At 42.3% G+C, this 24,313-nt stretch overlaps 1 pseudogene; it reads left to right on the forward strand.

The window, feature by feature from the left end:
• Window positions 1–218: 218 nt before the first annotated feature.
• On the forward strand, window positions 219–1,581 carry LOC9324568 (annotated as a pseudogene).
• Window positions 1,582–24,313: the final 22,732 nt, after the last annotated feature.

Raw genomic sequence — 24,313 nt, forward strand, 5'->3', positions numbered from 1 at the left:
AACAAATAGTAATAAACAATTCCTTCATTAGTTACTGTACTACGAAGCCAAGCTGCAAGTATTATCTCATATGTACCCTTTAATGTCCCACAAAAGTCAATAGAATTGATGTAACTGCATGGGTAAAAAGGTAAATTTATTAACTAATTTCTCTAAAATAACGCTTACCCGTTACCACCAATCGTGGTCCTCTTCTGCTCCTACACACTTTTTTTTTTTGTATAAATCTCTTTCTTTCACATAAAGAGAAAGCGAAAACAAAAGTGTATACAAGTCTTCAAGAGTTCATAATATCAATCAAATATGTAAGTAATATCTATTTTTGTAGATTTATATATTCTTCATGATTGTGGTCTGACAAAAAAAAAAAAAAAAAAGAAGAAGAATCGGAATTTCTCTCTCTGTTTTGCGAGAATCTTAATTTCTCTCTCTGTTTTGCGATCTGTATATTCTATTCATTACAGATCTGCTCTTGGATTTCGGATTCTCCTGCAAACGTGAAGACGAAGGTAATGATTTCTTCACTACGAGAACTTATGGTTTGAAACTGATTCTTTAGCCTTAGTTTCGATTTCATAGAAATCTTTAGTTGAGGAAGCTGAAATACGAAGTTTAATTTTCAAGAAAATCTTGGATTGATCTGTTTTAATAACAAAAGTGTGGTTTCTTTCTTTGTGTTTCAGTTCACATTGGTTTGTGCTCTGAATCTGTAGTAAAGATGATTCAAATGGACGGTGGAGATAGGGTAAGAATGACGTTATTAGATCGTATGTCGACGGTTGAGACTAACCGGAGCTCATCGACGGGATTAACTCTAGAAGCTATTCTACTAGCTGACAAAAACACAACCTCGCCGCAACCACCGTCAAACAACCAATCGAACCGGACACTTCTCGATGTAATGCAAAGAGACCACCGACACGACGACCGACACAATCGAGACAAAACCACTTGGGAAACTCTCCGTGAAAAGCTACGTCTCAAACGTAACGCTACTGTTTGGATCTCGTCTAATCCTATCCCGACTTTGGATAATCCTATTCCTACCCGGGATAACGTTAGCCACCAACTCGGTTTCCTCTTGTCTACCACCGGAAATGTAACGGAGGAAGTCTCGTCGGTAGAGGGAAGAGTTCAGCTAGGAGCTGTATTGGCAGAGGAGAGAGCATTATCGGCTAGAGAAGAGGAAACGCAGCTGGAGAGGGAAGTGGAGCCGGCGAGGATGTCTTTAATGGAGTTGTTGGAAGAGAATGAAGGGCAAATTAGTTTGGTAAGTGTTGACGGAGAGGCGGAGGAGGTGGCGGCGGCGGAGACTGTGGCGGTGGCGGAGATAAGTTGTTGTGTGTGTATGAAAGAAGCAAAGGAGCGGCGTTTATTCCATGTGGTCATACGTTTTGTAGGTTGTGTTCAAGAGAGTTTCGAGTTCAAAGAGGAGACTGTCCTCTTTGTAATACAACAATTTTAGAAGTTCTTGATCTTTTTTAGTAACCTCTGTTTTTGTTATTCTTCAATTTAATTTATCATAATTTTAGGTTGTTTCCTTTGTTGTTGAATATTAATGAGAAATCCTTGTAGAAATTATATTCTGGAACCTATATCTGTTTCTTGTATTTGGAGAAAATCGATAAATTAGATCAAAATATTACCAATGAAGACATGATAAGTGGTTAGTACTTGTTGTATGATTTTGTTTGTTGGAAAGATTGACCAAACCCATCTTACATGTGTAATTATGTAGAATATGGCAATCAAATTACAAGGAAGAAGTTATTAGCATAATAGCATAGAGAGAGAGAAAAAAAAAAAAAAGTTGTTAGATGTACAATAAAATTTTGAATTGAATTAGGCTGTGACTGATAAGTTTGATTTGGACAAGAACTATAAGTGGTCGGGCTAGACGTGAACAATCCTCCAACTACACTTATAGTTACGGCAAACACCTAACTGAAAGAAAGCTTCACTGGTTAACTAACTCTTCTTGACTTTTCAATATGTAATTTGTTTAGGTAAAATTTAGATAATCACCGATTTTGCATCGAACCGATAAGCATTCGGTTTAGCTAACCCAAAACTTAGGCCCAGCTACGAGAAGTCATGGGCTTTCATTTTCTTCCTTTTTCATTAGTCAAACTTTCATGGGCTTTAGTTTTCGTTTGTTCAATTAATACTAGTATAATTTCAACAGAAAACTAAGAAATGTGCCATAGACTCCTCAAAATCTTAACAAAATTGCCACATACACTCGTTCCTTTTCGATCGTGCCATAGATCCATATTGGAAAGACCATTTTGCCCCTTTGGAGAGAATGCTTTTTCAATAGACCAAAGTCAAACGCTCTGACTCGAAACAGTGACACGTCATATCCCCTCTCTCGAGAACGGGAACTCCCACTTTCTCTGTTTTTGACATTTTTAGCCACGAAAATTAAAAAAAATTAAACCTTTCATATTCTTCATCATTTCCACCAGAGATTCCCAGACGAAACCATTAGGGTTCTTACTTTTCTCTCTCAAAACCTTAAACTTTACTTTTCTCTCTCAAAACCTTAAACTGAAATGGTTATTCGGAAAAGCAGATTATCATGCCATACAACCCTTTTTTTTCATGAAGCAGAGGGTCGATTTAAATCTAATATGATCTTGGATGAAGATCTATGTCCCTTGAATACACTTCGTGAGGTTGGATGAAAACAGTTTGCGGATTGACTGTTTTTGGTGGTGGTGATCGAGTATATGATCAAGAGTGGTGATGTGATCGAGTAGTTGTTGTGATAGAGTAGATGGTGGTGATGGTGCGATCGAGTGATGGATCGGTGAAGCGGATTGAATGGAATAATGAATGGTGATGATGTGAGATCGAGTGATGATGGTGATGATGCGATCGAGTGATGGATCGGTGAAGCGGATTGAATGGAATGATGAATGGTGATGATGTGAGATCGAGTGATGATGGTGATGATGCGATCGAGTGATGGTGAGGAGGTGAAGGGTCGAGTAGAACTTCCAAAGGCTGCGAGTTTCCTTTGAACTTCTGGGCTTGTTCGTGCTTGGATATGACACACCAAGAGCATTCACAAGTGAGAAAGGATATTACACACCAATCTCGTGATCAAACAGAATCAGAAAGAGATTTTGATAAGAAATTGTTTGATGCTCGATTACAAGGAGAAGAAGTGTTTTTAAAGAGGTAGAAGAGGGTCTAGGAAGTTGTAGAGTCAACCTAGGAAAAGAAAACGAAATTAAACACACAAAGACTGAATTCGAATTTTAAAGAAAACGGGCTTCTCCTTGGCGATGGGCTGCGAGACAACATTGGGCTCGAGTATAAGTGTGTGAGCTTGCCTCGTTAAAAACCTCTCTTGGAAAACCCATTGGGACAAAACCAAGAGGAGTGAAAAAGAGTGCAAGTCACACACCTCCAATGATGTCACTTAAACGGCTTGAATCACAACCAACGTGGTTAGACAAGCTTCCGGTTTAAGGCTGCCTTCCATGTGTTGTAGAAGTGTGTTGATAGCTTGATTCAACAACTTAGTCTTGGATCTTGTCATTGGTCCAGTAGTAACTTGCAATGACATATCCTCTTCAGCTCCAAGTGAATCATGCTCCTTAGCTCCCTGCATGGTCGAGTACTTCCTTGGTGCATTAGTATACTCGATCACATTGTCCTCCTGGTGGTCGAGCATGTGGTCGAGTACATTATCTGGTTCAGCATCAGCATACTCGATCGCGTTGTCCTCCTGGTGGTCGAGCACGTGGTCGAGTACCTCCTCTGGTTCAAGCTGTTCCTTAGTTCCTTGACCCAAGCTTCCCATGATCACATCATCCTCTCCCAGTTGAGAAGGATTTGACCTCAAATCTGTATTATCTGCAATAAAAGGGATAAGGTCAGCAACATTGAAGCTATTACTCACGTTGTACTTACCTTGCAAATCCAGCGAGTAGGCATTGTTGTTGATCCTCTTGAGCACTTTAAAAGGTCCGTCTATTCTTGGCATAAGCTTAGACTTTCTCTCCTTAGGAAAACGTTCTTTTCGGAGATGATACCAAACCAAGTCTCCTTCGTTGAAAATGAGTTCCTTTCTGCTCTTGTTGGCTTGCTTAATATACTGCTTCGTCTTCTCTTCAATATTCTTTTTTGCCTGCTCGTGTATCTGTTGAACTAATTCTGCCTTATTCTTTCCATCCAGACTAACTCTTTCATTCAAAGGTAAAGGCATCAAATCCAAAGGAGTAGTGGGATTGAACCCATAAACAATTTGAAAAGGTGAAAATTTAGAGGCAGAATGCATAGAATGATTATATGCAAACTCAACATGAGGCAAACAGTCCTCCCAAGTCTTTAGATTCTTTTTAATCAATGCACGCAAGAGTGTAGACAATGTCCTATTAACTACCTCAGTTTGACCATCAGTTTGCGGGTGACAAGTAGTAGAGAACAACAACTTAGTTCCTAGCTTAGACCAAAGCGTTTTCCAGAAATAACTAAGAAACTTAGTGTCTCTATCAGATACTATGGTCTTAGGCATGCCATGTAGACGAACTATTTCTTTAAAGAACAGGTTGGCTATATGCATTGCATCATCAGTTTTATGACATGGAATGAAATGTGCCATCTTAGAAAATCTATCCACAACCACAAAAATCGAATCCTTACCTGTCCTAGTCCTTGGCAAACCTACTACAAAGTCCATAGAAATATCATTCCAAGGATGCGAAGGAATAGGAAGAGGAGTATACAAACCGTGGGGTTGTGACTTAGCCTTAGCTTGTTTACATGTCGGGCACCTTTCACACATTCTTTCCACATCTCTTTTCATGTGCGGCCAGTGAAAGTGATCTTGCATGACTTTAAGAGTTTTTGAGACTCCAAAGTGTCCCATTAAACCTCCACCGTGTGCTTCCCTTATAAACAGCTCTCTCAAAGAAGAATTAGGAATACACAAACGGTTATCATAAAACAAGAACCCGTCATGTCTATATTACTTTCCAAATGCAAATTTCTCACAAGATGAATATATCTTTTCAAAATCAGAATCATTTGCATAAAGAGATTTTATATGCTCAAACCCGAGTAACTTAGCATCAAGAGATGAGAGAAGAACATACCTCCTTGACAACGCATCAGCAACTACATTGTCCTTACCTTTTTTGTATTTGATGACATAGGGGAAGGTCTCAATGAATTCAACCCACCTTGCATGCCGCTTGTTGAGCTTCTGTTGTCCTTTAAGATGCTTTAAGGACTCATGATCTGTGTGAATGACAAACTCCTTAGGCCAGAGATAATGCTGCCATGTCTGTAGTGCTCTCACCAAAGCGTAAAGCTCCTTGTCATAAGTAGGATAATTGAGAGTAGCTCCTCCTAGCTTTTCACTGAAATAAGCTATTGGCTTCTTATCCTGCATTAAGACAGCACCAATTCCTACCCCGGAGGCATCACATTCAATCTCAAAAGTTTTAATAAAATCAGGGAGAGATAAGACAGGGGCATTAGTAAGCTTCTCTTTCAAAGCTTGGAAAGCATCCTCTTGAGCCCGTTCCCACTTGAATCCAACATTCTTCTTGATAACTTCAGTGAGAGGAGCTGCTAGAGTGCTAAAATCCTTTACAAACCGCCTATAGAAGCCAGCAAGTCCATGGAAGCTTCTCACTTCTCCTACAGATTTTGGGCTGGGCCATTCACGGATTGCCTTAACCTTTTCTTCGTCGACTTTTACTCCATCTGTACTCACAACAAAACCTAAGAAGACAAGGTTATCTGTTCCAAAAGTACATTTCTTAAGGTTGGCATAAAGCTTTTCCTTCCTAAGGACTTCTAGAACCATTTTCAGATGATCTACATGCTCTTCTAGACTCTTGCTGTAGACTAGGATATCATCAAAGTACACTACAACGAAATGTCCTATATAGGCTCTAAGAACATGATTCATCAGCCTCATGAATGTACTAGGTGCATTTGTTAGCCCAAATGGCATCACTAACCATTCATACAACCCTTGCTTAGTCTTAAATGCAGTTTTCCACTCATCGCCTTCCTTCATCCTAATTTGATGATATCCGCTTTTCAAATCTACCTTAGAAAAGATACTAGAGCCATGCAATTCATCTAACATGTCATCTAATCTAGGTATAGGATGGCGATACTTCACTGTTATGTTGTTGATGGCTCTGCAGTCAACACACATTCTCCAGCTTCCATCCTTCTTAGGTACAAGCAATACAGGTACAGCACAGGGACTCATACTCTCACGAATATGACCTCTCTCCATTAGCTCGGTTACTTGTTTTTCTAGCTCCTTGGTCTCCACAGGATTAGTTCTATATGCTGGTCTGTTTGGCAAGGACGCTCCTGGAACAAAGTCTATTTGGTGCTCAATGCCTCTGATGGGTGGTAAACCTTGAGGATTCTCCTATGTGAACACATCAGTATAATCCTGCAATAGAAACTTAATTTTGCTAGGAATGGCCTGCTCAGGATTAGTTATGCTCACGCGAGTCTCTTTAAAAACAAAGAGTAATTTAGATGAATGTAAATCACTTCCCTTTTGCTTACTCTCGGTTATCATGAGGTTAGGTGATTTTTCTTTCTGTTTCCTCCTCATTTTCATGCTCAACTGGTCAAGATATACCTCATGCGGAGTCATTGGAGCCAGTATGGTTTTTCTGCCCTTGAACTCAAAGATTTGACGATTGGTGAAACCGTCATGCATTACTCTTCGGTCTGACTGCCATGGTCTTCCCAATAGAATGTGACTAGCGTCCATAGGCAGTATGTCACACAAAATTTCGTCCTCATACTTTCCAATAGACAATGGTACCTTCACTTGTCTGCTCACGCTCATTTCTCCATTCTCATTCAACCACTGCAGTTTATATGGCTTCGGATGCTTCAGAACCTTTAAACCAAGTTTTTCCACCATGGTCTCACTGGCAACGTTGGTGCAGCTTCCTCCATCTATGATTAAACTACAGACCTTGTCATTGACAATACATCTTGAGTGAAACAGATTTTCTCTTTGCTCTTGCTCTTCTGTCTTAGCAATAACACTCAAAGTCTTCATGGCAACTAGCAGCTCTCCTTTAGATGGCGCTTCACAGTCTTCTGGTGATGAGTTCTCTTCTTGCTGCTCATCCTCTGACTCTATCTCACCAGTATCTTTCAGTATCATGATTCTCTTGTTTGAGCACTCACTAGCGTAATGACCATGTCCGTGACACTTAAAGCACTTGATGTCTCTGGTTCTGGTCTCAACAGCTTTGCCCTTTCCTTTCTGATCTTGATCCTCAACCTTTGGCTTGAAAAAGGGTTTGTAATCTTTCTGAAATCCTGATCGCTCATCTCTTTGGTAGCTAGGCTTTCCTGAACCAAAGCTAGGCTTTCCTGAACCAAAGCTAGGCTTAGAGCTTCTTCTCTTAAGTTGTTTCTCGAACATGATGGCTTTGTGTAGCAGCTCTTCTAGCTCCACGTAGTGCTGAACTTCTACTCTGTCAATGATATCTCGGTTCAGACCTCCCATGAATCTAGACATTGTAGCTTCTTCATCTTCTTGAATATCTGCTCTCAACATCAATGTCTCCATCTCTTTGTAGTATTCTTCAACTGATCTACTTCCTTGGACTAGATTCCTCAATCTATTGTGTAGCTCTCTGTGGTAGTGACTGGGAACGAACCTCTTCCTCATTATAGTCTTTATCTGAGTCCATGTCTCAATGGGATAATCTCCAGCACGTCTTCTTGTGGTGACCAATTGATCCCACCAACTCAATGCGTAGTTCTGGAATCCTGTTGGTGCTAATTTCACTTTACGCTCCTCTGTATAACCTTGACAACCGAATACTATCTCAATCTTCTTTTCCCATTCTAAGTACTCCTCAGGGTCACTGGTTCCCTAGAAAGAAGGAATTCGTATCTTCAAGCCAGCTAGGTCATCTCTAGGCGGAGCTCTTTCTTCTCTGTGATGTCTTCTCCTTCTATGGCCGTTACAAGTAGAGGTTTGGCTGTAATAGTTATGTGCCGCCTCTTGATCAGAAGGATTTCTTGTATCTCTGTTCTGTCTGCCCTGGGTTGATCTCTCATTAGCTTCAAACCTTTCGTCCATCATTTTTGCCATGTTAGCAGTAAGAGTAGCTGTAAGAGTTGCTGTAAGAGCTTCCATCAACAGCTTGTTGCTCTGTACTTGACTGCTTTCTTCCTTGTCTTTGTCAGATATGTCTGCAATGATCAAAACGAAATAACAAGTAAAAGGTTCCTTGAAAGCTAACAGGGAGATCGAGTATAGAAGTTAAAAGGTCCAAAAATTTCAACTCGAGTTTCCTATCGTTTTCAAGTGGATCTAACAGTTCTAACAGATTTCTAAAACCGAGTTCGACATTATTAAGCCCTAAAATGATCAAAAACAAATCAGAATTTGAAAAGTCGGAATTGATACAACCTGACACGAAGTGGCTCTGATACCACTTAATATGATCTTGGATGAAGATCTATGTCCCTTGAATACACTTCGTGAGGTTGGATGAAAACAGTTTGCGGATTGACTGTTTTTGGTGGTGGTGATCGAGTATATGATCAAGAGTGGTGATGTGATCGAGTAGTTGTTGTGATAGAGTAGATGGTGGTGATGGTGCGATCGAGTGATGGATCGGTGAAGCGGATTGAATGGAATGATGAATGGTGATGATGTGAGATCGAGTGATGATGGTGATGATGCGATCGAGTGATGGATCGGTGAAGCGGATTGAATGGAATGATGAATGGTGATGATGTGAGATCGAGTGATGATGGTGATGATGCGATCGAGTGATGGTGAGGAGGTGAAGGGTCGAGTAGAACTTCCAAAGGCTGCGAGTTTCCTTTGAACTTCTGGGCTTGTTCGTGCTTGGATATGACACACCAAGAGCATTCACAAGTGAGAAAGGATATTACACACCAATCTCGTGATCAAACAGAATCAGAAAGAGATTTTGATAAGAAATTGTTTGATGCTCGATTACAAGGAGAAGAAGTGTTTTTAAAGAGGTAGAAGAGGGTCTAGGAAGTTGTAGAGTCAACCTAGGAAAAGAAAACGAAATTAAACACACAAAGACTGAATTCGAATTTTAAAGAAAACGGGCTTCTCCTTGGCGATGGGCTGCGAGACAACATTGGGCTCGAGTATAAGTGTGTGAGCTTGCCTCGTTAAAAACCTCTCTTGGAAAACCCATTGGGACAAAACCAAGAGGAGGGAAAAAGAGTGAAAGTCACACACCTCCAATGATGTCACTTAAACGGCTTGAATCACAACCAACGTTGTTGGATAAGCTTCCGGTTTAAGGCTGCCTTCCATGTGTTGTAGAAGTGTGTTGATAGCTTGATTCAACAACTTAGTCTTGGATCTTGTCATTGGTCCAGTAGTAACTTGCAATGACATATCCTCTTCAGCTCCAAGTGAATCATGCTCCTTAGCTCCCTGCATGGTCGAGTACTTCCTTGGTGCATTAGTATACTCGATCACATTGTCCTCCTGGTGGTCGAGCATGTGGTCGAGTACATCATCTGGTTCAGCATCAGCATACTCGATCGCGTTGTCCTCCTGGTGGTCGAGCACGTGGTCGAGTACCTCCTCTGGTTCAAGCTGTTCCTTAGTTCCTTGACCCAAGCTTCCCATGATCACATCAAAATCCCTCCATCCAGGAAACCAACACTGATTCTGGGTAAGTGTTCTTCAACAAACCCTTCTCTCTTGATCCCTTTGATTTTGTTTATGTTTAACTAACCATCAATCTATTACTTTTGTTTCCACAGTTCGAAAACAACAGATCCGGAAAAAGCACCCGCTTCAATTTCTTCACAAGCCGCGAATAATCCCTCTGAATCCCTCAACAAACTGCCTCCGGAGATTTTTTCTCCATCAAAGTATGTCGCTTTTGTGAAACGGTAGACAATTTATTTCTGATATTTATTTTCATTATTTTGTCCTCAGATCTGATCCATCGAATTCTGAAACCATCGCTGATACCTCGAACCTTCCCCCGACTAATGCCTCCGACGCCCAGAACGAACTTCTACCGGTGATGTCCTCACCATCTAGGTGAGTAAATTTCAGCAATTATAGTTAACGGACAATTTGTTTTATGGACACTTTCGCGAACTTGTAGACAACTTCCGGATCTGTTGCCCAGATCTCCCCTCTGACCATTATTTCGCTTCTGTTGTACCTCAAATCTAACACATCAAACCCGAGTGAAGACGCCTCTTCCAATCCATCCAAATCGGCGCCTGATCTCCTAGTGAATTCCTCTCCATCTAGGTCTGTTTATTTAAGATCTTGTCTACAAGACTTTTTAATTAGTAGACAAATTTGTTTTCTTGTAAAATAACTTGTTCATTATTTCAACAGATCGAAGACAACAGATCCGGAAATATGCGCCGGTTCTGCTTCACCCATTTTGTGCCCAAATTCCACGGAAGTCCACAACCATCTCCCCTCGGAATCTACAATACCAGCAAGGTATAGCTGTGGACATTATTGGTTTTCAATTGCATAGACAAAGTTTCCTCATATAATGGACAAATTCTAAATTTTGTCCTTTGCATACTTTTCTATCTTGTCCACAAAGAGTTTCCATCGACTTCTCGTATCCCTTCAGAGAGTTCTCCTGATGTTCTCCCTCCTTGGTTGTTTGCAACTGATCGGTATCCTGTCAGAGGGCGTATCAATTCATACTCGAGACCAGAGTATTTGCTAGACCTTGTTGAAGTCCACAACAATAAACGTGTTATACTGCGATTCAAAGTTTTCTTTGGGACAAGAAATATGTAGACAAACTAGTCACGAAGGATGGACAATTGACATCCGAACTTGTAGACAAATATGTATTTGATTTGATGTGGAGATCTACGACAGACTATGTCTCTTTTTGTCAACAACCTGTACTCTTATATTCATATACTATGTCCCTCACTTTATGATGTAGACAATTTGCTCAGTATGTAACCATTTGGTCTCTATCACATGAACTTGTCCTCTGGTATCGTATACATTATGTCCTTACTTTGTAGACTATGTATCAATTATGTCATGTCACTCTTTAATGCGACAACAACATGTCTGTTGGTGTCGGATCCCGCACCAGAAGTACGAGACCAACCAAAGATTGCCACGTAGTCAAGACAATGGCCCATAAAGGATGAAGCCCATTGGACCCGTGAGCCGAAGGGAGGGTCGAAGTGGTTGTCACCATTTCGAGAATCCGAAGTGACTGCATTGTGACATGAGTTCGGTGTAGAAGACACGGGTAAGTCGGTTCAAGGATACTTGGACCAAAAAGGCGAGGCCCATGAAGATCAGAGTCAACTCAAATTCAGACGTTGAGTATTAAAGTCGAAGAATCAAAACGGATACATTTAAGAAGGAATAATTGTACTTAATTATTCATTTTAATGTCGTTTCTCTATGTATAAATATAGAGGCCAATGGCCATGTAAAGGGGATCTTCCTCTCAAGAAAGAAACAATATAGCAACTTTCGTAACAATTTATAAGTTTTTACATATTCATTTTTGTCCCTAAAGAATAATCTTTCCTACTTAACAAAATACTTGAGTGTGTGAATCCGACATCCACATTTTGGCGCCGCCTGTGGGGAGATTAGTTCTTGAGTGGTCAGATTTTTTCTTTATCACACTTCCGAGATAAGCAACAATGTCCGGAGGAGACGCCGCTGAGACATCATTGGCCGAAACCCTCAAAGCTATGCAGCAAACCATGTCGTACATATCACAAAAGTTCTCGGATGTGGAAAAGGCCGTCGATACGTTGCAAACATCCCAGGTATCTCTTAGTCAAAACGTCAATACTATACAAACTCGTGTTCGCTCTTTAAGTGCAGGAAACCCGGTGGGAATCCGAAGAGGGATATTCAACTCGCCAAGTTCCGCTGCATGAAATGAAACCAGCGGACAAACAACTCCCGGTGCTACTAATAATGTAGCTCAGACGTTGGAGGAAGAGACGCAGCTCGAGGATGAAGAACAACTTGCAGCTCAGTACGAGCAGGAGAACCTCGACCAGTTCGAGACCATGAGGAAGGTTAGCCAGGAATTAAAAGAAATGAAATCAAAATTTCATCAAGTTACAAGTTCAGAGCCAGACATCAATCGAGTCATTGAAGAAGCTAGGCGAACCCCTTTCATCCCGCGAATTGCAAGTTTGAGGATCAAAGATTCCCGGAAGCTCAAATTGGACCCTTACAGCGGATTGGAGGATCCAAAAAGCTATCTCGCAGCTTTTCTGATCGCTGCTGGAAGAGTCGAATTGGATGAAGCTGATGAGGATGCAGGTTACTGCAAGCTTTTTTCGGAGAATCTGTGTGGCCAAGCTCTAATGTGGTTCACCCAATTAGAGCCGGGTTCGATCAGCAATTTCGACGAACTATCAGCCGTATTCTTAAAGCAATACTCCATTCTTATGGATAAAAGTTTTTCGGATGCTGATCTTTGGAACTTGTCGCAAGGATCTAATGAGTCACTTCGAGTTTTCATCACCAAATTCAAAGGACTGCTGTCAAAACTCCCAAGAATCTCGCAGCAATCAGCTTTATCTGCCCTACGAAAAGGATTGCGACATGATTCAAGGTTTAAAGAAGACTTAATACTTCATAAACCAGACACAATTCAGGATGCACTCTTTCGCGCGAACAACTAGATGGAGGCAGAGGACGAAAAAGAAAGTTTTGCCAAAAGAAATAAGCAAGAAAAGCCAGCAATCACCGTCCCTGCCAGGAAGTTCGAGCCTAGGGAGAGCAAAGGACCAAAGAAGTTTGGGTCGCAACTCTTCAACAATGCCGTCGGAAAGCAATTCCAAGGGAAAGGAAGATCAAACACTTGGGTCCGTGATGAAAGTCTATATTGCGACATTCATAAAGTAACCGGACATTTAACCAAGGATTGCAGCGTTCTTAAAAAGCACCTCGCAGAGCTTTGGGCTAGTGGCGATCTTTCTAAATTTGATATAAAAGATTTTGTGAAGGAATACCACGAAGCAAAGGAAAACTCCAAAGATCAAGATTCCAAAAGACCAAGGTTATCCAACGAGGAAGAACCAAGGAGTTCTAAGGGTAAGATCAATGTGATTCTAGGAGGTTCCATATTTTGCGGAGATTCAATAAGTTCCATCAAAAAGCATAGACGAAATGTCTTGCTCAAAGCAAGCTTGAGTGAAGAAATTGATTTTCAAGGTGCCTCAATATCATTTAACGAGGAAGAAACGCGGCATCTCGAAAGACCGCATGATGATGCTCTAGTCATTACTCTTGATGTCGCTAACTTCGAAGTATCAAGGATCCTTATAGATACAGGCAGTTCGGTCGACTTGATCTTTCTAAGTACTCTAGAAAAAATGGGAATCAGCCGAGGAGACATAGTAGGACCCCCATCTCCGTTAGTTGCGTTCACAAGCGAGTCAGCCATGTCTCTCAGAACAATCAAGCTACCGGTCCTTGCCAAAAAGGTATCGAAGATCGTGGACTTCGTTGTCTTCGATAAGCCCGCAGCTTACATTATCATCCTCGGGACTCCCTGGATTTATCGGATGAAAGCAGTCCCCTCTACATACCATCAATGTATCAAATTTCCAACATCAAATGGAGTGGAAACGATTCGGGGAGATCAAGAAGCTTCACGGACGTGTTACTTAGCTAGCCACCGTTTGAAGATCCAATAGCAATTAACAAAGCCCGCAAAAGAAGGACTAAGGCAAAAATTTCCAAGTGGGCAGGAAAAAGAGGATGTGGTAGTCGAAGTGGTATTGGAAGAAGACAAACCGGATCGGAAAATTCGAATTGGAGCAACGTTGACTGGCCAAATAAAGGAAGCTTTGATCGAACTCTTAAGGAAAAACAAAGCATCATTTGCATGGTCAGCAGCGGACATGCCTGGCATAAATCCAAGTATAATTTGTCACGAGCTAAACGTGGATCCATGCTTCAAGCCGGTGAAACAGAAAAGAAGAAAGCTCGGAGTAGAGCGAGCCAAAGTGGTAAATGACGAAGTGGATAAACTATTGAAGATAGGGTCCATAAGAGAAGTGCAATATCCGGAATGGGTAGCAAACACTGTCGTTGTCAAGAAAAAGAATGGGAAAGATAGGGTTTGCATCGATTTTACAGACCTGAATAAAGCATGTCCCAAAGATAGTTTCCCGCTCCCGCATATAGATCGACTTGTTGAGTCCACCGCTGGAAATGAGCTGTTAACATTCATGGACGCCTTCTCGGGTTACAATCAGATAATGATGAACCCCGAAGATCAAGAAAAGACGTCATTCATCACTGATAGAGGTATCTATTGTTACAAGGTAATGCCTTTTGGTTTGAAAAATGCAGGAGCAACTTACCAACGGTTGGTGAACAAAATGTTTCACAATCACCTCGGGAAGACTATGGAAGTCTACATAGATGATATGTTGGTTAAATCGTTAAAGAAAGAAGATCATGTTAAACATTTGGAGGAATGTTTTGATATTCTCAATAAATATCAAATGAAGCTGAACCCGGCGAAGTGCACATTCGGAGTCCCATCCGGAGAATTTCTTGGCTATATCGTAACAGAAAGAGGGATTGAAGCCAATCCAAATCAAATTAACGCCTTTCTAAATATGCCATCTCCAAGAAACTTCAAAGAAGTGCAAGGGTTGACTGGGCGGATTGCGGCTTTGAATCGTTTTATCTCGAGATCAACAGATAAGTCGTTGCCCTTCTACCAAATTCTAAAAGGGAACAAAGGATTCCTTTGGGATGAGAAGTGTGAAGAAGCTTTTGGGCAGCTTAAGGCATACTTAACCACTCCGCCTGTACTGTCCAAACCGGAAGTGGATGAAAAACTTTATTTGTACGTATCAGTTTCAAACCACGCGGTTAGTGGAGTCTTGGTTCAGGAAGACCGTGGAGAGCAGAAACCAATTTACTACGTGAGCAAGTCAATGACGGATCCAGAAACTAGATACACAATGATGGAAAAACTTGCACTCGCGGTGGTAACTTCGGCTCGGAAGCTGCGTCCATATTTTCAATCCCATCCGGTTGAAGTATTAACTAACCAACCACTCCGAACAATACTTCATAGTCCAAGTCAGTCCGGACGCTTGGCGAAATGGGCAGTGGAATTAAGCGAGTACGACATAGAGTTCAAAAGCCGGATCAGTATGAAGGCTCAGGTCTTAGCAGACTTCCTGACCGAACTACCAATACCTGGAACGATTGAGCAACCGGAGAACCAAACTTGGAAATTACACGTAGACGGGTCTTCAACAAAACAAGGGTCCGGAGTGGGAATCAAATTGAAATCTCCAACATCAGAAATTCTGGAACAATCATTCCGGTTGTTATTCAATGCTTCCAACAACGAGGCAGAATACGAAGCCCTTATTGCCGGACTTCGACTAGCACAAGGAGTTGGAGCTAAGGAAATATTGGCTTATTGCGATTCGCAATTAGTAGTTAACCAATTTAATGGAGACTATGAAGCCAAAGATTCAAGAATGGAGGCGTACCTTGAAGTGGTGAAGGATTTATCTAGAAATTTCTCGAAATTCGAATTAATCCGCATACCTCGGGGAGAGAATACAACTGCGGATGCACTTGCCGCATTGGCGTCAACATCAGATCCTGAGTTAAAGAGAGTTATTCCAGTAGAATGCATCTCGGAGTGAAGCATTCAAGACATCAAGGAAACCCTCGTCGTTACAAGGTCTCGAGCAGCGGCACGCGACCGTGGCGAACCAGAGATCGAACCGCCACCCAACAAACGCAGGAAATCAAAGGGATCAAATACATCTAACAAGGAACCTGTTGTCTTAGCTGAAGAAGTGGTTCCAGAAACGATGCCATTAATCGAGGAAGATGTTCTTGAACCAAACGAGCATCCCGAACCAGAGCCACGAATATTCCAAAAAGTTGATCAAATTCCGGCTAAAGACTGGGGGGCTGACTGGAGGGAGCCAATAAAGCACTACATCATGACAGGTGAGCTCCCAAAGAATAAATGGCAGGCCAGGAAAATGAAAGTCGTTAGCGCGAAATTTTGTCTGTCAAAGGATGCGTTATATAGACGAGGTGTCAGTGACCCTTACCTATTATGCATTTTTGGGCCCGAAGTCGAAATCGTCATGAGCGAAGTGCATGAAGGATTATGTGGGAGTCATTCATCAGGAAGAGCTATGGCTTTTAAAGTTAAAAGAATGGGGTATTTTTGGCCCACTATGATCACAGATTGTGTTAAGTTCGCTCAAAGATGCAAGCGCTGCCAACTCCATGCACCATTGATCCATCAACCGTCAGAATTATTCTCTTCCATTTCCGCCCCATATCCGTTTATGAGGTGGTCAATGGACATCATTGGGCCATTGCACAAATCAACTCGAGGTGTACAGTACCTTTTAGTCCTTACGGACTACTTTTCAAAATGGATTGAAGCTGAGGCGTATGTCGGTATCAAGGATTCGGCGGTGAAGACCTTTATTTGGAAAAACATTATATGTCGACATGGAGTTCCATACGAAATAGTCACTGATAATGGACCGCAATTCATTGCACACGAGTTTGATGCCTTTTGTGCGGACTGGGGAATCAAAGTTAGTTATTCTACTCCACGATATCCGCAAGGAAATGGTCAAGCTGAAGCTGCGAACAAGACAATATTAAGCAATCTCAAGAAACGCTTAAGTCATTTAAAGGGAGGATGGTATGAAGAACTCCAACCCGTCCTGTGGGCCTATCGTACAACCCCTAGGCGACCTACAGGAGAAACTCCATTCTCTTTGGTTTATGGCATGGAGGCGGTAGTACCAGCTGAACTCAATGTGCCCGGACTTCGTCGAACAGAAGCACCGTTAAATGAGGAAGAAAATTCAGCAATGCTTAATGATTCGTTGGATACCATAAATGAAAGGCGTGATCAAGCTCTAATTCGGATCCAGAATTACCAGCAGGCAGCAGCCCGGTATTACAATTCTAAGGTTAAAAGTAGGCCGTTCTTTGTGGGAGATTACGTATTAAGGCGCGTCTTTGACAACAAAAAAGAAGAAGGTGCCGGAAAACTCGGTATTAATTGGGAAGGACCTTACATTATTACCGAAGTGGTTCGAAACGGTGTTTATAGGTTGAAAGACTTAGAAGACAGTCCAGTCAAGCGACCTTGGAATGTGATCAACCTGAAGAAGTTTTATGTTTAGAGCTACATACATTGTTTTTGTACATGAACTACGGTGTGGCTTGATCCCGAGATGGGTACGTAGGCAGCTCGAAAACGAGTTCAGCTATTAATAAAAATTTGTTTTATTTCTTTATTAAAGGAAAAAGGTTCGATTATGCGAACAAGTGAAGCAAATAAAGGCTCGACCATGCGAAAATACAATAGATTGGAAATAGAGCGTTATTTAAAAGATGGAATGTCCCTCATCGTACACTTCGGACTATGAAAACCTTGTTGATGAGCAGAACACTTCAACTCCTTGACCAGCAAGATCGAGGATCGGCATCATACAGTCTGGAATTCGAGCAAAGTCTGAAATTCCAAGCTCAATCCACTCTCCGGGGTGAGATTCAAGGATGTGAAGATCTCTTGACACCGTTGTAAGCCTGCGTTGCATCCGGTTAATCCTCTTCCAAAGTCTCCTCTTTTCCGACATAAGCTTCCGGTGTTGAAGCTTGAGTGTCTCTATGAACGCCGTCGCTGTTCCTTGGTCTCTGATTGGGAGATCCCTGATCAAGGCACATGGGGCTCGGATCTGAGATCTCAAGAAGCCGCGAAGTGGAGGAGGCTGCCTGTTTGGCTCATTTGGAACATCTTCGTTTATCATTCCGATTCTGGAGAAGTCGGGCATGGATTCTGAACAGCGAAGATTGAACTCCATACCTACTAAAATGAAAAGAATGGTGAGGAGTAAAGGGAAATTGAGACTACGATTTATAGGAACGACATATCCCTAACAAGCTGCGGATTCTATCCAAGGAATGGAGTGATTCGCGGAGAGATTTATGCCCTCGAACAGATCCTGCATTAAAAAGGCGCATCTCCGAGAATATTTGAAAAGAAAGGAAAGTTGCAAATATTTCCATAAAATAAAAAGGGGCCGAAGCCCATTACGAGTTTAAAACAAGTGAAGAAGTTAAAAAACATTTATGGGAGAGGCTCAGGAACAGGCTCCTTCATCGCCGGCTTAGTCTTCGAAGTGGACGCCTTGTTCTTGGCATCCACTTCGGAACGATCCCGAACGCGTTTCCGACAGTTGCTGGCCTCCTCCTCCAAATCGTCTTCCTCTTCACTGTCAGATGGAACGGCGCAGACAGGGGCGTTCACGGGACCCGGGACTCCTTTAGCGCGGAGATACATCCGAAGCATCTTCGGGATCTCAGCGACGGAGTCGAAGTTCCGCCATTCCCATTGGAAGGGATCACTTTCCAAGGCCCGTATCTTCCTCTCCACCCGAGCGATGCGAGCGTCGAGTGTTTGCCTTTTGAGCCCCAGCCGCTGCCTCTCTTCACACAAGCGACGGTGCTTGTCGGCGACCTAGCATAAAGATGAGTGAATAAGATGAAGCAAAAAGTTTTTGAGTCAAAAACTTTAAATACTTACCTTGTCGATGAAGTCGCAAGCCTCTTTCTTCTCCTTTGAAGGGAAGTGAAAGACGGCGTGAGGAAAGAGAACGCCGGCCGGTTCAAATCCGTCGCCGGACAAGAAAAGTGGGCTGCCGGGGTCGATGGGGGCTACTCCTTCGTTTTCCATTCTCGAAATATTTCTCAAGTAAGATTCTAAAATCGTGTGTAAATAAAGCTTAGAAGTAGGTAAGCCTTTATTTATAATGATTTAGGGTTTGTCTTGGAACCATAAACCTAATAATGGTAGTGTGTCCGAGTGGTTTAAACCATTTTTGGAAATCGAGAAAAGGCAGTTATTGCATTAAAGATGCGCCGTTTTCTTTACTTATAAGAAGGGAAAGCACAACCGTCGCATTAACTACAAAAGTTTCTAAGGCCCAAGCCCAACAAGTTTATCGAGTTGACTAAACCCAAAGTGGGGAACTCGCTTTAAGCCGAGCTCAGTTCTCGCATTCTAAAGAGAAAGGTCTGATCAGCCTAAAAATCTCAAAAGCATAACCACAAGGCCACAAAAGGTTAAAAGCGGACTTTGCAAACCCGCATATAATTTTAACCAAACCCCCTTGGGTCACAACCTAGAAAGGTTTAAAAGCCTCCTCAGGCAAATATCTTGTTCAAAAGAAAATAAAGCCTCCTTAGGCAAAAATAAGTTCGAAATTAAGTCTTAAAATTAAAGGGACAATCCCCAATTTAAAGTGGACACAGCCACTACGGAGTGATCTCCACCTCGGACTCCGGCTCAGCAACCAAAGTTTCATTCACCTCCTTGACTGGTGCTTGATCAGATGAAGCTCCCTGACCACCCTCCGCGGTACAGCCAACCTCCGGAGTGACCTCCGGTACCATAGGAGCTACGGACGGGACAATGCCTTCCGTCTCACTTGAACCTGGAAATAATAATTCCAGTCAATCAAAGGTACAAGGTAAGAAAAAGGTAAGCCTCAGGAGCCAAGCGTTACCTGCCCAGTCTAAACCCGATTCACTTATAGGAGGTGATTCAGTAAAGAATTCCTCGAAGTCAAGCGGGTTGAAGGTCGAAGTGGGAAGAGCTGCCAAGCGACTCCGTTTTTCAGAAAGATTAGTTGACAGCTCAGTCCTCTCTTGCTCCTCAGAGAAATCTGCTTCATGGATTTGATCCAGCAGAATCAAGTTGCTTTCATGCTCTTTGATGTCTGACTCCAAGTCTGACCTAGCCTTCTCAGTTTGCATGAAGCGAATGGCCCCTTGGATCAACTCCATCCCGCGTCCCTTAACCTCCTTTCTGGCCTTCGATGCCGACCTTGCCAACTCAGAGTCACGCAACTTGGCTAGCGCCTTGTATTTCGCGTCAAGCTCGATAAGTTGGTTGTTCAGGGTGTCGGCGGTTGATTCGGATTCATGAAGTCTACCCTGAACACCAGAAAGTTTGTCCTGGAGTTTGTAATTCCGGTCGTAGTAGTCTTGCAGCTCCCCCTTTACCTGCGCCAGCTCGGATGTTAACCTGTCAACCTTATCCTCCAGATCGTGCTTGGAGCCAGCAGAAGAATTGAGTTCAGCCTCAAGAGCTGAGAATTTCTTCTTCCACATGTCAATCTCCTTCTCCCGTCCAATGACCAACCCTTCGTAATGTTCGATCATATCGTTAAGTTCGCTATGAGCCTGGCATTATAAACCCGGGATGGCGAGTCAGTTTGAAGAATGGCAAAAAAAAAAAAAAAAAAAAAAAAAAACGAAACTAACCCGAGATGAATGATAAGCGTGAAGCAAATAGCGTTCACGAATCGCAGGGCGCCATTTGTTGAAATCTGGCAAGATCGAACCCGATCGGGTCTTGAAGCATCGGAAGACGCTGCCTTCTATCTCCATAGCTGCGAAGAAGGAAGAATTGTAAAAATTGGAAATTTAATAAAGACAAAAAGTTTAAGTATGTGTAAATCACCAAACCTGAAAGCGATTTGACTTGAGGGACAAGAGCAGGCTTCAGCCTCGAGGAAGCATCACGAGATTCAGAATCTCCACTTTTAGGGGATGCACTCCGAGTAGTCTTTTCGCTGACGGGCTGGGAAGAAGAAGACATGTCAACAGGTCGGGGAGGACCCATTGGTTCAGTAGGAGGGGATGATCGAGGTGAACGGTCAGTCCGAGCCCTTGATTTCTCCCTTCGCGGAGACGAGTCATCACGGGACGACTTGTCCCTCTTCTTACGAACCAAATTCTTAAGTGGTTCGTTGCTGAAATCGTCTTGGGGAGGACGAGGAGAATCACGACGAGGAGACCGCACTCTCCGAGGAGAACGCTCGTCGCGGTGTTCGCGGCGAGGTGTTAACCTGTAAGCAGTAACGGATCTGGCTCCCTCGGAGCTGTTGTCATCAACCAGCAGGGTCCTGCTGTAATCTTTTTTGTCGATGGCGGTCGCAAGGAACGCCTTGTTTTCATCACAAGCCTCTGCTATCGGCTTGGAGAGCTTCTTACGCTGGGCAGCGAGGGCCCGAGCTGACATTCCCTGAGTTGAGGGAGGAGGCGGAAGACGATGAAGTAGATTGGGAGGACTCATCCTGAGTTTCCGGTTAGCCTCGACAAACCGGTCGAGGGTGAAAGAATTCCAAAGGGTTTCCCCTTCAAGGATTGTTTTGAAGAACTTGACAAATTCTTCAGTCGGGAGAGTTGAAGCGATGAAAGTTGCGAAATGAAACAACGAATTCGGTTAGTAAAAAATAATAATAAACAATAAAGGAATATGCGACCTAGTCTCTACCAGGTTTCGCAGACCACTTCGATGGGAGTACATCGGAAAGATTCCCAATCGAAGCAGGAGTTTTCTTAATCAGAAACCAAGGATGGTGCCAGTTCTCATCCTTGTTTGGGAGGTGCGAGATGACGTTTCTATTGGCATTTGGATACGCCGAGAAGTACCCAGTTTTCTTTGATGAACTCCTTACGCTTAGGAGTTCATTCAGCTCGGGGACTCCGATGACGTAGCCAGCCTCCGCCGCAACGGTTATAATCCCGAGGATGGTTCGGAGGAGATTGGGGGTTAATTGAGGTAAAGCGATCTCAAGAGCCGCCAAGAATCGAACTAGGGCTTCGGGAAGGGGGAAGGTCAATCCGCAGCCCTTGAAGTAAATTTCGTAAACACAAAAGTAGCCGACACGGTGGTTCTCAGGGGATTCCGTAGGGTCGGCTATTTGCGCCTCCGCTATAATTACAGGAGGAATTTGACAAAGCCCCTTCAATCGCTCAAGGGATTGAAGAGTACAGGTGGATTTGTAATGAGGACCGGCGATGTCGTTAGGACGAGTGCATTCGTCATTGCTAGAACGCCTCTCGTCGTAAGACGGAGATTCAGGTCTTTCAGAATCAGAAGACATCGAATAAAAATGAAAAATTCAAGATCCGGCGAAGGGAGGTTCAGTGAAGAAAAGTAGAGAGAAGTTTTGATTAAAGCACAAAAGTAAAAGAAGGAAGTAATGGTGAAAAGGAGTTACCTCACACAAACTAATGATGAAACCGCCTTGGAAGTTGTGTGGGAAGTGGGAAGGTTTTTCCCGTTTTAATAGTAATTAATCAATATACGGTCATAATGATGACAGATGTCACTTGGTTAAAAATGGCTAGTGCCGAAATTAAAGGAGTGATGAGATTTTCGGCGGGAAATCAGAAAGATTCTCGAGCGCAATCTTTGGCCACTTGAGCATTTAAAGTCCTCCGAATTGGAATAGCACTTCGAAGAACTTGGGGGGCTAATTGTTGGTGTCGGATCCCGCACCAGAAGTACGAGACCAACCAAAGATTGCCACGTAGTCAAGACAATGGCCCATAAAGGATGAAGCCCATTGGACCCGTGAGCCGAAGGGAGGGTCGAAGTGGTTGTCACCATTTCGAGAATCCGAAGTGACTGCATTGTGACACGAGTTCGGTGTAGAAGACACGGGTAAGTCGGTTCAAGGATACTTGGGCCAAAAAGGCGAGGCCCATGAAGATCATAGTCAACTCAAATTCAGACGTTGAGTATTAAAGTCGAAGAATCAAAACGGACACATTTAAGAAGGAATAATTGTACTTAATTATTCATTTTAATGTCGTTTCTCTATGTATAAATATAGAGGCCAATGGCCATGTAAAGGGGATCTTCCTCTCAAGAAAGAAACAATATAGCAACTTTCGTAACAATTTATAAGTTTTTACATATTCATTTTTGTCCCTCAAGAATAATCTTTCCTACTTAACAAAATACTTGAGTGTGTGAATCCGACATCCACAATGTCCTCCTCCTTTCGTAGACAATATGTCATCATTTAGTCTACATCTTATTCTCTTCCAGAAAACAATCTTATTAATGTCCACATCAATAAAAGTATTATACTGCAATTCAAAGTTTTCTTTGGGACAAGAAATATGTAGACAAACTAGTCACGAAGGATGGACAATTGACATCTGAACTTGTAGACAAATGACCTCACAACTTGCAATTTAAAATAATGTGGACATTATTGACATACTATGTATCACGTCGACATTTACTTCTTTTTGTCTTCAGTGCTATTACGCAATCCAAACAAAAACCGTCTTAAATAAGAGAAATAATCCAATACATAGTTTTTGGTTGAAACTGTTCCAACTTCAGACAAAACATTATAATCACACAACATTCCCGTCCATGTGAAATCTCCAAAAAACAATTCATCCCAAAAAAGGAAATCTCAACAAAATATCTCCACTAACAGCTTCAAATAAGGGTGGAGCATGTTTTCCGGTTGTGCCCAACTCCTCCACATCTCCCACATTTGGTCACTCTTTTTGTCTTCCCCTACATAGTTAAGATGGACATGTAAATACGTTTTCATATTTTGTCTACTAATTACTTGACATGTCCATCAAGTTTTCTTCATTTTCGTCTCTCGCGATTTCTCTAACATCAACACTAACAGATCCACAACTCTCTTTTTTTTTTCTTGAATAACGCATACTCCACATCGCTCTTTATCAACACCGGTGGCATTTTCGTTTGTGTAATCACCGTCGTTTCACCAGCGCACCAGAAACTCAAATCAATACTAGTTTCTTTCCTCTTAACTCCGAATACCCTTTCTACTTCCCCTTCCAGGTCTTTAAAACTTGAATCTTTTTTTCATAGCAACACATCGCGCCATTTCCCCATTACGCACAACGAATCTCCATTCCCCTGTGTCAGAACAGCTCCATTCCCCCAAAATCAATGTCACACTATCCTCCATACTTCACAAATAAACTCCTGCGCCAAAAAATTACAAAAACTCATCATCAAAACAAAGGCCAATGTCGATTTCTAGGGTTTATATACCCTTGTACCCATAAATGCATCACTAAATGCATGTGGAAATTGTTAGATTTTGTAAGACAAAAACTCAACCACCACCATTTATGACGGACCATACCTTCGTGCCAAATCTTGTCCACCACTATCTGTATTCAGCTCATTTGTCCACATAGAAAACCCAGACAATTTTGAACGGAATTCATTTCTCCATATTAGCAATCCTCTCAAAAAAAATCTATCTTCTCCGTTACTTTCTGGTAAAATCACACTCTTAACTTTTGTAGACATATTGGTTTAATTGCTCATTTTTAAGACATATCCATCAGTTCTTCACACACATTATGTGGCATTGTGCCCAATAAAAGCCAAACGGCTATCATAGTACATCAATAAATGCCAAACAG

Source organism: Arabidopsis lyrata (assembly GCF_000004255.2).
Source record: "Arabidopsis lyrata subsp. lyrata unplaced genomic scaffold ARALYscaffold_2, whole genome shotgun sequence".
Classification (NCBI taxonomy): Eukaryota; Viridiplantae; Streptophyta; class Magnoliopsida; order Brassicales; family Brassicaceae; genus Arabidopsis; species Arabidopsis lyrata.